Below are 14,380 nucleotides of genomic sequence, written 5' to 3' on the forward strand. Positions count from 1 at the left end.
TGAGATGGTCGGATGGCATCACTGACTCGATGGACATGAGTTTGAGCAAGCTCCAGGAGTTGGTGATGGACAGGGAAGCCTGGCGTGCTGCAGCCCATGGCGTTGCAAAGAGTCAGACATGGCTGAGCGACTGAACTGAACCAGTGTGGATGACTTATGAAGTCTGGAGATGGCAGGAGTCGGGGAGAGCAGCAGGGTTTATAGGAGGTCTCCTGGCAGTGGGGTCCGTTCACACAGATTGTTTGAGGAGAGGGAGGACCCTCGTGTGCGGGGACTTGGAGTCCCATCTAGAGGGAGGGTCGCCTGAGCTCAGGAGGGCGAGGGCGGGGAGGCTGGGCTGGAGAGGGGCTCACAGGAGCCCTAGTGCTGCCCATGCGGCTTTCTGATGCCCCCCGGGCAGAGCGAATGCCCACCTGCGGTCCCCGGCAGGGTCTGGTTGTCAGGGAGCCGGCGTGGTCATCCTCTTGGCAGGCCTGGGGGCCTGGTCTCCCTGCTTGCTGGGGCCTCCTGTGTACATCGGTGCTGACTTTAGGAACTGGTCCTGGATTTGAACTAGGGTTTCCCAGAAGTGTTCTAAGTCTGTAGTTTAAACCATATGATATACAAAGTAAAGTCCTGGGTGTTGGTGTGAAGAGTGCTGGGGCGCTGGCTGAGTGGTGACCTTTCATCACAGACTGTACTGAAAGACTTCAGATGACAGAGGGCGTTGGGGTTACATGTTACTACACATGTAGAATCGCAGCTCCAAATGAAAACTGACTGGCAGCTAGTTTAGCTGGTCAGGTTGATCCAGCAATCTATTCCTATATCAGTGCACTATTTCACTTTTAAAGGAAACAGTAACATTTTCTCTCAGCAGACCTCACTTAACCCCAAATATGCAACATTAGATGAGAAATTTTATCCATTGATCCAGTGGAGAAGAAAAAAGACAGAAACCTTTCCCAAATAAAGTTCTTGGAAAGCATTTTACATACAAGTATCCGCTTCTCAGAGCCCCTCATGGGTGTTTCCAGTGCTTTGATCTTGTTTTTCGTTTGCTGCCCTGGATCTCAGATACCGTCTGTAAGCTGCAGTACAGTCTTTGCTAAACTGGCACAGGCTCCCAGCAGAGCCTGTTCAGTACGAGTGGCCAGGTGAGGTGAGTGCCATCTTTCTCTTGAGTGCTAGTGAGAATTGATGTAAACCCCATCTCAACCATCTAACCCTTGAATGTTAGAGAAATGCTTCGACTTCGTAATCCCCACACCTCACTTAGTGCTTCACGTGCCTGTGCGTGAGCCTCCGTTCCCAGGTGCTTTTCTCCGAATCTAGAATGATGGAAGGCAGGAGCTTTTTAAGGCGCCGACTCCCCACACTTTACCTCCCCAGATTCTGATTCTGTTGGTTTAGGGTGGCACCCTGGCAATGCTAGCTTAGACCAGCACAAGATTGTTGGCCTAAAATTTAAAAAAAAAGAGGACAATTTTAAAAAAGAGAGAGGAAAAAACAAAAAAGAGCCTGGTGATTCTGATGTTCAGCCCAAGTTGTCAGCCTCTCATCTTGGAGCTTGTTAGAAATGAGTATGCAGACCTCACCTCTGAGCTACTCAATCGAAGTGTGTATTTTAACCAACTCCTGTAAGCACTTTACAGTTTGAGAAGCGTGAGAAATTATTAACGGCAGAATGCAGACCCGAGTGAGACAGTCCCTGTTCTCAGGGGACAGGCCTGCTGTAGATCACTGCTGCTGGCAGGGAGAAATCTCTAAACAGAGGTTCATACACGTGAGCGGCCCTGGCTGTGAACCTGGAAACGATTTCTTGTGTCCCCTTTGGTGTAGTGACCTTAAGGTGCCCGTCCTTGCTCTAGAAATACAGAGCTTGACCCACTTTCCTGCAGGGAAGCGGTGTGGTTTCCTGGTGGAGTGCGGGTTACGTCAGGCTGCCCTGACTCACATTTTGTGAATTGTCACTACTAAACCTCAGCGTGCTCGTTTGTGAAGAGGGGTGGTAATTTACTACCCCCTGATGTCTAGTGACACAACGCTGGCTATGGTTGTCAGTAATAACAGTGCTCGGGCTGCTGTCTTTAAAACTTCCTCAGAGTCACCTGCTGTGAGTGTGCCACAGTCAGATCGATGCAGGATGCTGTTTATCTGTGGCAATAATTCTAAGAGCCCTCGATTACTTGAAGGGGAGGAGCTTTAATGATAGTTCATTGTCTGTATAATTACCCTATCTAGCAGCCCTGCCTCGAAAAGAAGGTAACATTTTCCAGTCAAGAGTAGTAATATGAAGTCTTTAGTGCAGAGAAATTAAGAGGTATTGAATAGTTATTATCGTGAAGCAAAATTATAAAAGTTCATTATTCGCAGCCCATTCACTTAGCACCCGTGTTATGGTTCATCACATGATGTTATACTCAGCATAGACCTGTCTCTCCTGCCAGTCAGTGAAGTTGGCAGGTCTTTAGATCTAAGACTCGGAACCTCTGTTGGAGCCCAGCACATCCTGGGTGACCAGTTCTGTCAGATGAAGAGCTTCATTAGCTTTTCTACACTGGGTACTAGATGCCTCCCAAAGAGGAGGCAGACAACTTGACTCGGAATGCTGCGTGAGCTGGACAGCAGGGCTCCCAGGCCCGGGCTCCCAGTCTGGGCTTTGGAGGACCCGGTGGGTGTGTGGATGTGGTCGTGGGCAGGGAGACTTGCCGGATGGAGGCACAATTAGGAACAGCTGCTCGGGCCTGGGGACTTGGGAGTTGAGGGGCTTATTAATCTCTTTTCCTCCTGGTGTGTTTGAGACAGCCTACTGAATACACTTGTAAGGCAGTCATGCACTTGACTTTCACAACCTCAGCACGTCCAAGGCACACCCAGAAATGTTAATAAGCACCTGATCTCAGCAGCCAGTTTGAGAAATAAAGCGCTGCGCCGCGTGCCTCTCTCTGTGGCCCCATCCCTCGCGCTGTCTTCTAAAGAGGACCACGGCCTGTGGGTGTGCATCCTGCCTTCAGAGGTGTGCACCCATAAACAACACCGTGTTTTCACATGTTTTCCAACTTCATATAAGTGCCATCTTGTTTCCTTTTGTGACTCACTTATTTGTTCAATATTTGAGATTCTTTCTTACTGATTCATAAGGCCCTAGTATATTAATTATTTGCTAAATAGTATTCATTGTGTGAATGTTCACTGTAACTAATTTTCTCATTTGCACAGTATGAACATTTTGGCTGTCTTGTATTTTTGTTGTTTAAACGGTGTGGCAGTGAACATTCTAATTCGTGGCTTCTTGTGCACACGTGGAGCGTTTCTTTGGGTATATATTTAGGAATGAAATTGCTGGACAGTAAGTGATAATCATTTTCTGGGTGAACCAAAGAATTCTTGAAAGGGCATATTGCATTTTCTTTGAGAGTATGTAATTTTATCTACTTCCATTTATAGAATAACTTTTAGTTGTTTTACTTCCTGATCCTTATAACTCCCAAATCCCAACAAAAATATCAAGAGCCCAAATAAAAAAACATGGGAAATGAAATGCAGCAAAACCAGTCTCCTTTCTTTTCAGGAACTGGGATGTGGGCTCTGTCATCCTCTAGTTAGGTCTGGTGCCAGTCCATTCTGCCTGTCCCCGAGTCCTGTAGGTCCCAACTTCTCGGATGCCTTGGTGTCAGTTGCTGCCTGCATCTGACAGCTGCGGGTGTTACCTGTCCACTTCTGGCAGTCTGAAGCAGGGTTTGAACACAAGGACAAAAGAGTATTTTCATTTCATGAGAGCAGAAAGACAGAAGTAAAACTGGAAAATAGGAAAACGCAAGTCGCATAAAATCAAGCATGAATTTAATGAGTTTTATTAACATAGCTGTTTTACATAACATAAATGAATCCGATCTATTTATTGCCTATTTCAGTGATTCCTTGATAGCCAGAACGTTTGCTGTAGGAAATGATGGTCTTGCAAAACAGTATCTCAGAAACCCGTGGTGCTATTTAGGAAAAACAATGCTGAGATGAGCACTTTTTTCTTCTTTTATTTCGCAAATGAGGTCGGGCAGACTCTCTCTCGGAAGCAGCGCCCACTCTGGGTAAGGCAGCGCGGCTGTCCTTCCCCCCCCCACCCCGCCGGCCGCGGGCCGTCTGGCTTCCGAAGAGTTAAGCTGGAGCTCTGTGAGGTCACGAGTGACTTCACTGGCTCCGGACTTTTGAAGTGGTCTTGGAGGGAGAGGGGAGGCCGGGCGAGGGGAAGTGACTCCTGCGGCTTCTCCAGGTTCCCAGCGCAGCCCTGAGGGAGCAGCGTCCTCCTGGGAGCATGTCTCCGCGGAGTCGGGGGGAGAGGAAGCAGCTGGAGGCGGGCCCTGGAGAGCCCTGGCCCGCGATGAGGGTCTGCTGAACGGACGGGCCGAGAATGCCCCTCGCGTCCCTGACAGCGCTGCGGGCAGGCTGTGTGCTGGCGGAGGAGGTAACCGGAGTCCACTTCATGTTCTTTGTTTGGTCCCGGGCAGTGCTGGCTTAGGTGCGGCTGTTCAGGTCAGCTCAGTCGCTCGGTCAGTGTCTGACTGTGCTTGACAGAAGACTCCTTGGATCTTCAGCTGTTCCATTTCAAGTGGAAAACATCGTAAGAAGTCGTAGAAACTTAGGGAAATGAGAATCCCTGGATACTGATTTGTAAACGAGGACGACTGAGGCGCCCGGGGTGTGTTCCTGCGGGGCTCTGGCTCTTGGGCAGTGAGGGGCTCCCCTGGTGGGCTCTGCTGTCCTTCGGGGCCACGGGCGTTGCGCTGCCAGCCGCCCCCTTCTGAGCTTCAGGTGCCCGGAGGTCAGCAGCTTGAGCTTTTGTCGTTCAGACGGCCACACTTATTTCTGGGCTATCAGTGCTCCGAAGGGAAGTTGGCTGTGCTGTTAGTGGAGAAACAACGATCTGTCTGAGAATTCGGCGGCGCTGGTTTTGAAACTTCAAAGGGCAGTCGGTCTTCTATAGAAGAAAGTGTAAAGGCAGTTTTTTTTTTATTCTGGAGCTGAGGGAACTCCAGCGCCACAGTTCTCTCTGGGAAGGTCTCTGTTCACGTTACAGGCTTCCCTGGTAGCTCAGACAGTAAAGAGCTACCAGTCTTCCCTGAGACCCGGGTTCCATCACTGGGTCAGGAAGATCCCCTGGAGGAGGGCATGGCAACCCACTCCAGTGTTCTTGCCTGGAGAATGCCATGGACAGAGGAGCCTGGCGGGCTGCAGTCCGTGGGGTCGCAGAGTCAGACATGACTAAAGAACTAAACCACTGTGCAGGTTCAGGCCAGGGCACGTGCAGGACGCCGATAGGGTCAGGTGGTGGACAGAGGCTGAAGTCAGTGTGTGGGCGTGGTTTCCAGTTTTCAGGTGCTTGGAGTTGAAGGGTTCATGGACACCCCCAAAGCTGCTGAGAACCCCAGTGCTTGCATGTCTGGAGTAATCAGCTGAGTATGACAGGTGTGTTGGTGAGTGTATATTGCATAAGCTGGTATTTCTTGCCTTGAGTACAGATAAGTTTTAAATTTTAAGTTCATATTTCCAACATATTATCGTGTCATTTATCTTACATAGCCTATCAGCATAGAATTTTTGCCTCTTTCTAAGTGGATATTTGGGGCTTCCCTGGTAGCTCAGCTGCTAAAGAATCCACCTGCAATGCAGAAGACCCTGGTTCTTTTCCTGGGTCAGGAAGTTCCCCTGGAGAAGGGCTGGGCTACCCACTCCAGTATTCTTGTGCTTCCCCAAGTGGACATTTGGTTTCATAACTTTAATAATAAAAGAGAAAGAGAATTCTTGAAAAAAAGGACGTGAAACATGTTTTGTGGAAGGCATACAAGCTCAGTGGTTATGAGCCTGGACTTAGGTTTAAGTTTAACCTCCTTTTCTTACAGGTTGACCGCTAGTGAATCGCGTAGCCGCGTTTGAACCTCATTCTCTTCATGTGTGTGGTAGGGATGATGACAGGACTTTGAACGCGGTGTGTGGGTGGTGGTTGTGACTTTTAACGGAGGTGCAGTGTGTGGGAGCATTTAACAGCATTTCTCCTGCATTATTAAAAGCTCAGCGAGTGTGAATAAAGCGTGGCTGTTATTATGTAGAAGTTATTCTTCCCGACATCAGCACACGAGGGGACTTGGCCTCGCAGACTGGTGGTCATGCATGTGGGGTGGTGGTTTGCTCACACAGGAAGCGTGTCAGGACTCCCCTGTGGGCCTCCAGGCAGCTCCTCTGCCGCGCCTGCCCCTGCCCCTCCCGGCTCGTCAGACACCTCCCGTGAAGCCTCTGGTGGAAGGATGGCTGAGGGGGGAAGACGGGTAGTGAGCACAAAACCATCAGCGCTTGGTGAACACATCTTCGAGCTCACGTCCTTGCAGTGAGTGTGTGTTTCGTCGTGTTAGGACGTGGAGAACAGAGCTGCACCAGGGGCCCGTGCCCCACACTGGGGGTGCAGCTGAGACATCACTGGGGCCTGGCTGCTCCTTCTGGCTCTTTCCACCGGTCAGGTCATGCGTGGCCTGCAGCTCTGCCTGCTCTTTCAGGGTTCTCCTGTGTTCCCGGGTTGGCCAGTTCTATCTTTATGCTCCAGGAGTTAGTAGCTGTGCAGTTGTGTGAAGCTGCTTAGCTTGTATTTCCTGGGCTGTAACTTGTGGATGATATCTTTTTTCTCCATGGTCATTGAAGAGATTAAATGAGATAAAATATGTGAAAATGCCTAGCAATTTTTTGGCTTCTTTAAAAATTACTCTTTTTTTTTTTCTGTTACAGTGAGCTGAAAAATTCTTAAAATTCGTAAATGAGTCTCTTTTCCCTGTTTTGCTTTTATAAAGATTTCATGTCTAGATTACTTTTTCTAAAGCTTTAGTGTCAGTTTCCATTTGCCTCCATGATTTTCCAGTGCCGTCTACTATGCTTATAGCTTTTAAACTTCATTTTGAACTTGTTTACAAAAATATAAAAGGTATATGTGCTGATGGCAATAATTTACACTGAAGTCCCTTTGGTCCCACTTTGCTGAGGGGACCTCTTGATGGTTCCAAGTGGATTCTTGCAAGGCGTGGTCTGTGCAGCTCCGTGGGGACCGGTTTTAAGCTGCCTTGCAGCGTGAAAGGACAAGGGCCGGAAAATTCTGTGGGATTCGCCAGCTGCCCGAGGCGCACGTCCTGTCTCCAGCTCTGCCGCTCAGCCCTGGCGGGTTGGGAAGCCGCTTGAAGGGCACCCACCTGCCCAGAGTTGTCAAGCGACAGCCGGCTCTGGCCACACCGTGGTTCCTGCCCTCAGGTCAGAGCTCCTGCGGGAGAGCGAGCTGTGAGGGCGCTCTCCGCAGAGGCCGGGCTGACTCCGCTCCCAAAGCGCCCCGTCCTGAAACTCTAGGGGAGGCAGAGCTTATGCTGGGTTCCACTGGGGATGTCCGCTGTCCAGCAGGAATGTTCGTGACTCTGCAGCTGGCCTGAGGGTGTGGTTCAGTGCCCCCTCTGCCCTACCGCGGGGTTTGGCCTTTTGTCATTAGTGACGTCGGGTGGAGGGGGCGTAGGAGAGGAAGGTGTGGGCTCCGCTGCATGCCGGCTGCTCACCAGCTGTGGGCCCCCGTTTCTTTAGTTGGAAAATGAGACTGTTGCGGGGGTGAAGGAAAGCAACGCAGGAGAAAGTGCCAGGGGGACTGCAGGTCGCTCTGTGGGTGATGTACGCCCCTCCCGTGTCTGGTGGGTGCCCTTGACCCCCCCATCCTCTCTGTGAGCACCGTGTGTTCCCCCCGCTCCTCCGAGGTCCCGGCGTGCCTGCAGCCTGTCTTCAGAAGCAGGGCGGGCCACAGTGTCCATGCTCAGAATGTGCTTCCACCAGCCGCTCCCTTTTGTTGATTCAGCTGGTGCTCCATGGAGGCCCTGCGTGTTGGCCGGGGGAGCCGGGACCGAGGCCCAGAGCACCTCTGCCGGCCCAGCCCTGCGATGGTCCTGAGACCCAGTGGCTTCCTCTCTTGCTGGTCCGTTTCCTCGTCTGTAAGACATTTGTATTTGACGTGGAAATGATGACTCTCTTCATTTCTCTGTCATTTCTCCCCCTTGCTGTATCCACCATCCCCTGAACAATTTCTGCTTCCTCTTTTAAACAACTTCAGACAGTTATCTTCAAGAAGTAAATAAGTAATGAGGCTGAACACCCAGCTGAGGGATGCTGTGTTCACTTCTGAGTCCTAAGTGAGGTGACCGAGTGTTCAGGGTAAGTATCAAATTGCCCCGCCCCCAGCTGCTGGCCTTGACGTTGGTTTACTTGGTATTCATCCAGCCCTGGTCACCTTTACTTACGGCTTCCCTGTCTCAGGCGTGTTGTTATGGGAGCTGTGAGTACCTGAAGGGGTGAGAAAAAGGATGCCTGGCAGCTGAAATGGACATCCCCCCACCCCAAGAAGACCTGGAGAGAATGTTCTTGGGGTTGGAGGGTCATCGCGGAGGGGCGGGGAGGGGCCCGTGGCCAGGCTAGGTGGGAGACGTTCGCATCCTGTGGTTTAGTTCTTCTTGCCGTTCATCCCTCCTGGTTTCCTAAGTTCTTTGTCTGAATGTTGCTGAAGAGAGGAGCATAGCTTCCATGTGTGGACATTTTAGTCTGGCTTTCCCAGGACAAGTCTGCGGTTCCGGGTGACGGAATGACAGGGAAACATTTCTATTTCTTTAGTATTTCGCTGCTTAACAGGTAAACAAAAAGATAAAAACTGTCTCAGCAGCTTACAAATCAGAAGGCTCAGGCCTGGCCGGGCAGTGGAGATGGTCGCTGACCACTGGAACGCGTGTCTCTGCTCAGCCCCTTGGGGGACTCCTCAAATGAGCCGGCTCTTAGAGGCTCATGAGATGTCCTTCTGGTTGAAACACTTCACCCAGAGGATTCCAGCTCTTCTGGCTCCCAAGGCAGCGGTTGATCTGAGGAACACAGATTTGGTGTGATTGGTGCAGAGATCTGAGTGTGTGACCATGATGGAGGAACCAGCTCTGGACCCTTCCAGTTACAATGTGAGGAAGGATCCTGTTGCTCAAGGCCTGACCCTGCTTTCCGAATTCCGCAGGGTGGGGTCTCAGATGCTGACCTGGCATCAGCTCTGTGACAAGCAGGTCAGTGTCTGTCCAAGTGTCAGATGATTCAGGGCCACTTCAGGATCCCAGGTGGGCCCGTGGCCCACAGGTGCAGCCGGTAATGGGGAGTCAACCGGAGGAGGAAGTGGGCAGAAGGTGGGCTTTGCCTCGGATTTTCTGGCGTCTTGACCTTGAGGAGCCAGGGTGTGGTAAGCAAGCAGTCCAGGGTGCAGTCCCATCCTTGGCTGCGACTTTGAGGTCACCATGGAAATTACAGAGCTGAGCATTTTCCAAAGCTTGCAAATGAAGGAACTCAAAAGTCTCCACCTGGAACACAACCAGAGCATGCCTGTTGCTGCACTTACCGTAGCGGCAAACTGCCGAGCCCGCGGCACCAGCTGCGCTGTGGGCTTCTGTCCTCTCGGGCTCCGCAGGGTGAGCAGTGTGGGCTTCCCAACCGAGTGCTGGGAAGGTCCCCTCTTCTTTTCAAAGTAAAGCGACGCTTTTGCTAACAAACTGTTTCACTGGGAAATGTAGATTGAAATTTGTACAACACACACACGACACACGCACGCTGCCGTGTGCCCGGCTGCTCCTCCTGGGAGCTCTCCCGCCCCGTCCCTGTCCCGGGTCAGCGGAGCCCCGCCTGTGGCCCCGGCTCTTCTCAGATGCCCTGAGGTCCGTCTGCCTGAGCTGCCCAGGGTGTGGTAAGGATCCGGACCCACCCAGGGCTGGCTGCGGTGGAAGCAGAGTTTATCTTCTGTGGCACTCAGCTTTAGGAAGACAGCGGAGGACACAGCAGTCTCTGCCGTGTAACCAAGTTACCCCAGCTTGGGTAAAGATGAGCGGCAGTGTGCAGGAATGCCCAGGACTCGGGTCTTTTTCCCGCGGTACTGCGTGTCACCTGACCGGGAGGGGCCCTCCTGTGCTTCGAGGCCGTTCTTCTCATGTCTAGCCTCTCCCTCTGCCTTTGGGGCTGCTCCGCTCGTCACGGACCTTTTCCCTCCCCCCACATTTCTCCAGCCCCTGTTCCGTCTTGCTGAGCAGCGGAGGGACGGGGCCTTTGAGTGGCTGAGTTGCCATGGCCGTCGTGTGTGTAAGGCCAGCGTGACTCTGACCCGCCCCGGGGAGGCCTCCTGACCTGTCCGTGGAGGGAGGCCTCTGCGGTTGTCCCACGTCTGCCGGTGATGCCGGGGCCATAGGACCAGCATCGTGCCGGGAGGTGGGCAATGCGGGCTCTGGCTCTAGCTCTGTTTACAGAGTCTTAAGCTCCTTCCCAGGCCTTTATTTCCTCTTTGGGAAAATGAGATTAAAGTAACTCACGAAGTGTATTTTCAATTTCCAAAATTCATTACTTGACTCTATGTTAAAGTGTTAGTCGCTAAGTCGTGTCTGACTCTTTGCAGCCCCATGGGCTCCTGTGTCCATGGGATTCTCCAGGCAAGAATACTGGAGTGGGTTGCCATTTCCTTCTCCAGGGGATCTTCCCGATCCAGGGATTGAACCCAGTCTTCTGCGTTGCAGGCAGATTCTTTACCATCTGAGCCACCAGGGGAGCCTTGGCTCTAATTCTGGCTCCTTAGGTTAGCTCTCTGTGACCAGTTAGGATCTTCTATACAAGAACAGGTTGAAAAGCAGTTAGGAGACTAGAGTTGAAGCAGGCAGAAGAGCTCCGGGGTTGATAGCCATGGGTGCCGCTGGCCGGATGGAGGCTGGATGGATGAAGATGGCTTGAGAGAACCGGTTTCATTCTCCCACTGTCTGCCTTGGGCTGTTTCCACAGCCTGACATTCTGCCCTGTAATTCTGTGGAGGCGATAACCACTGGTTACCCTTCCTCAGCCTGAATTGATTGAGAAGAAGCCCTTATTTTGAAACCCAAATGCATCTCTTCCAGGAAGGCGAATGCAGAGAGGGCAGCAGACTATAATTCTCTTCTCTCGGCTGCAGTAAGTGACTGAAGGTTGCGTCTCCTCCAGCCCTCATCAGAGGGTCCTTGTTTCTCACCTGAAAGCAGAAGTGGGAGCCCCAGCAGCTGAAGTGAAACCAGGGTGGAGGAGGTCCCCGTGCACGGGACCCGCTCCTGATTCTCAGCGTCCGGCGTGTGTGTGTGTGTGTGTGTGTGTGTGTGCGCGCGTGTGTTGCAGGCATGTACTCAAGGGCACATTCCCGCCCTTTGGAGTTGAAGCGGCGTGCAGGGGACTGTCCCGAGCCTGGGCTTTCTGGTGCCTCTGATGCGCTCTGTGACCCTGGGCATGTCCCTCATTCCTTTCTGAGCTGACCTCGTGTTTCAAATGAGGGGGTTGGGCTAGCAGGGCAGTATTCAGGGCTTGTTCCAGAGCCAGTGTGTGCCAGGAACTTGAGATGCCCCTCTTCATCTGCAGGATGGGAGTGGGGTGGCCGAGTGGGGCAGGAGGGAGCAGCCAGCCTGTGCAGACAGACACCTCACGTCCAGCCTGGAACCCAAGCGGGCAGGGGCTGTCTCCTGACGTCTGTGCATCACGAAGTCCCGGTTCCCCCCAGGGCGCCTTAGAGTGGACGGTGCCCCTGGTCGCGGTGCTGGATGGGCATCTATTTATCGAGGCGTCGTAGCCTGAGGCGCCCTGTTAAGAGCGGAGCCTCCCAGGAACAGGAGAGGCCTCCCAGCCTGAATGGTTCCCTCTTGGCCGTGGCGCTTTTGAACTCTTTGTCCCTTCATAAGGAGTGTCTCGGTCCAAGGGTGGCAGAGCTGTTTCTGTGCATCCCTCTCTCTCTGTTTCCTTGTTTTTCCTGCAACAGAAGCCTCAGGGACTCTTCACCGCCCAGCTCATGTTAACTGTCTGTTCACATTCAGGCTGAAGACCCGCTAGTGCCTTTGGGCCTTGAGGGGAGGTTTAGCATGAACATCTGTGCTCCACCAGGGGATCGGCTGCCTTCGCCTTCTCGTTTTAATGGTAGTGCCGGGACATTCGTATTGGATCTGTAAGCCCCAGCGCATGCATTGAATGGCTTATTGAGAATATTTTCTGCTCACAGGGGATCTGAAAAATCTCCTTTTCCCTTCCATATCCATTCAGTCCTGCAGGGCAGCCTTAGGGATGCTGAATTGCCCTGTTTAAAATACATCCCAGCTTGGTGAGGGATCCAGGTCTTCCCATCCTGGAGAGGCTTTTATTGAGGCTCATCCCATTGACTTCAGAGAAAGGGTTACAGCTGCTTTTAGTTATCTGTGCTATTGGGCAACAGAGATATAAAGGATTTCTTTATATACATTTATCTCATTCAAAACAATAGTTTCAGTATTTCCTTCTGGCACAATTTTAGACAAGGAGATAGTTTGATTTCACCTGAGTTCCTGTCTTCCGACATTTCCTGGCTGGTGTAGCAATGAGACCTCGGAAAAGCAGGGAGGGTGTCCAGGGAGTCCGGGGAGAGGAGCTCCCCGCCCGCCCACAGACCCAGTTGGCAGGGAGCTGATGCGGGGATTCCAGCGCCTGCCAGCTTGGCCTGCTCGTCCCTGCAGCCCTGTCCTGTGAACCCGGAAGTGATGGCTGAGGAGGGAGCGGCCACCCTGCTCCCGTCACTGCCTGTGGGACCACAACCAGGACAGCGTCAGTGGTGTGTCTGCCCGAGGAGATGGGACAGTCCTGGCCCATTCTCACCTGTTGGCCTCTCCTCTCCCGTCCTCATCAGGGTAATGTCTGCCTATAGGTGGATGGCATCACCGACTCAGTGGACATGAGTCTGAGCAAACTCTGGAGATCGTGAAGGACAGAGAAGCCTGGTACGCTGCAGTTCATGGGTCATAGAGTCAGACACGACCTAGGCACTGCAACAACATCAAGAGGTGCCAAGCTTCTATGAGTACTATAACCTCCAGTTAGAATGGTATTAGTGGGGTACGCCATTTACTGTTGAGGAGATGTGCTAATTTACTAAATACCGTATTTTTATCTCGGGCTTTTTTTTTCCCTTTGGACAAACTTACCCACAAGTTAAAACTTTATTTAAACAACAAGGTTTTAGAAAATCTAGGCTAGGTTGTGAACTCTCATGACACGCTTTGAGCCTCCCATGGCTGTACATTCTTAGATTTGAGTGCAAACTTTTCCCCACCGATTTGGAATGAACTGGGCATTGTATCTGGTTCTGTATGAAGCAGTTGTTTCGGATCTGGACTCTGTAACGACGTCATTTTCTTTATACCCAAAGTAAATGCTGTTCAGGCTAGATTATTTTGGAATTCGACTGCTCTATTTTTTCTTCTGATTAAAATCTTCTGTTGCAAAGGAGCTCCACTAGTTTCCCTTATAAGTTACTGTTTTTGTGCCTCCAACTTTTCTAGTAATAAATCTTATTTTTCCATGAGAAAGCAGCCCATGCTATTTAAGGTGGAGCAGGGGTTGTGGTTGAAATTGCAAACACATCTAGCATTCTCTTTTGATTTTCTGACTTCAGAGTGTCTTTTCAGTGGAAGTGATCCAGTCTCGATCGTTACTGTCTTCAGCCAAGATAAAGTATACTTTAAGTTGTTTACATGCAAGGCCCTGAAGCAGAGAGAGAATAAGTGCTAGAGCCCCAGGGAGTCTTTAGTAGAGTTTTCAAGTTTCTGAGGGAAGATAGAAGTGTATCCACTTTAAATTGTTTTGTGTGGGCATGAAAAAGAAGAGTGGAGAGATGGACATGTAGGAAATTCCACCCACCCTAGAAGCGTCACAGGCCGGATGTAGGGCCATTCCTTTCCTTTCTTCCTATGACATCACCAGACTTCAAGAATAATTATTTATATAGTTTTTCCCTGTGCAGATCAGCTTAGCTCTTAGGTGATTATAGATAATCTATATGATTTAAAGGGTATTAGTGCAGGTCTTGAGACTTGTGACTTCTCTGGTGTCTCAGAGGTTAAAGCGTCTGGCTGCAATGCGGGAGACCAGAGTTCGATCCCTGGGTCGGGAAGGTCCCCTGGAGAAGGAAATGGCTGCCCACCCCAGTATTCTTGCTTGGAGATCCCACGGAAGGGGGAGCCTGGTGGCCTACAGTCCACGGGGTCGCAGAGAGTCGGACACGACTGAACGAGTTCGCTTTCGCTTTCAATGCAAGGCTTAGGGCTTCCCTGGTGGCTCAGAAGGTAAACTCTCTGCCTGCGATGCAGGAGACCCAGGTTCGATCCCTGGGTCGGGAAGGTCCCCTGGAGAAGGAAATGGCTGCCCACTCCAGTATTCTTGCCTAGAAAATCCCATGGACAGAGGAGCCTGGCGGGCTACAGTCCATGGGGTTGTGAAGAATTGGACACGACTGAGTGACTAACACAGTGCAAGTCTTACTGTGATTATGCTAACATTGGTAATCCCATCA

At 51.4% G+C, this 14,380-nt stretch overlaps 1 protein-coding gene across 16 annotated transcripts in view; it reads left to right on the plus strand.

The window, feature by feature from the left end:
• PSD3 (pleckstrin and Sec7 domain containing 3) overlaps positions 1–14,380 on the plus strand; it is a 470,822-nt gene that overhangs the window by 176,735 nt on the left and 279,707 nt on the right. The window contains exon 1 of one of the 16 annotated variants that reach the window (XM_070459804.1): positions 4,247–4,444. The exons of the other annotated variants lie outside the window; for them this stretch is intronic. The gene's annotated coding sequence lies outside the window, so the exon portion shown is untranslated. Of the gene's footprint in view, positions 1–4,246; positions 4,445–14,380 lie in introns of those variants that run through there. 16 annotated transcript variants of the gene reach the window in all.

Source organism: Odocoileus virginianus, chromosome 32, assembly GCF_023699985.2.
Source record: "Odocoileus virginianus isolate 20LAN1187 ecotype Illinois chromosome 32, Ovbor_1.2, whole genome shotgun sequence".
NCBI classification, from domain to species: Eukaryota; Metazoa; Chordata; class Mammalia; order Artiodactyla; family Cervidae; genus Odocoileus; species Odocoileus virginianus.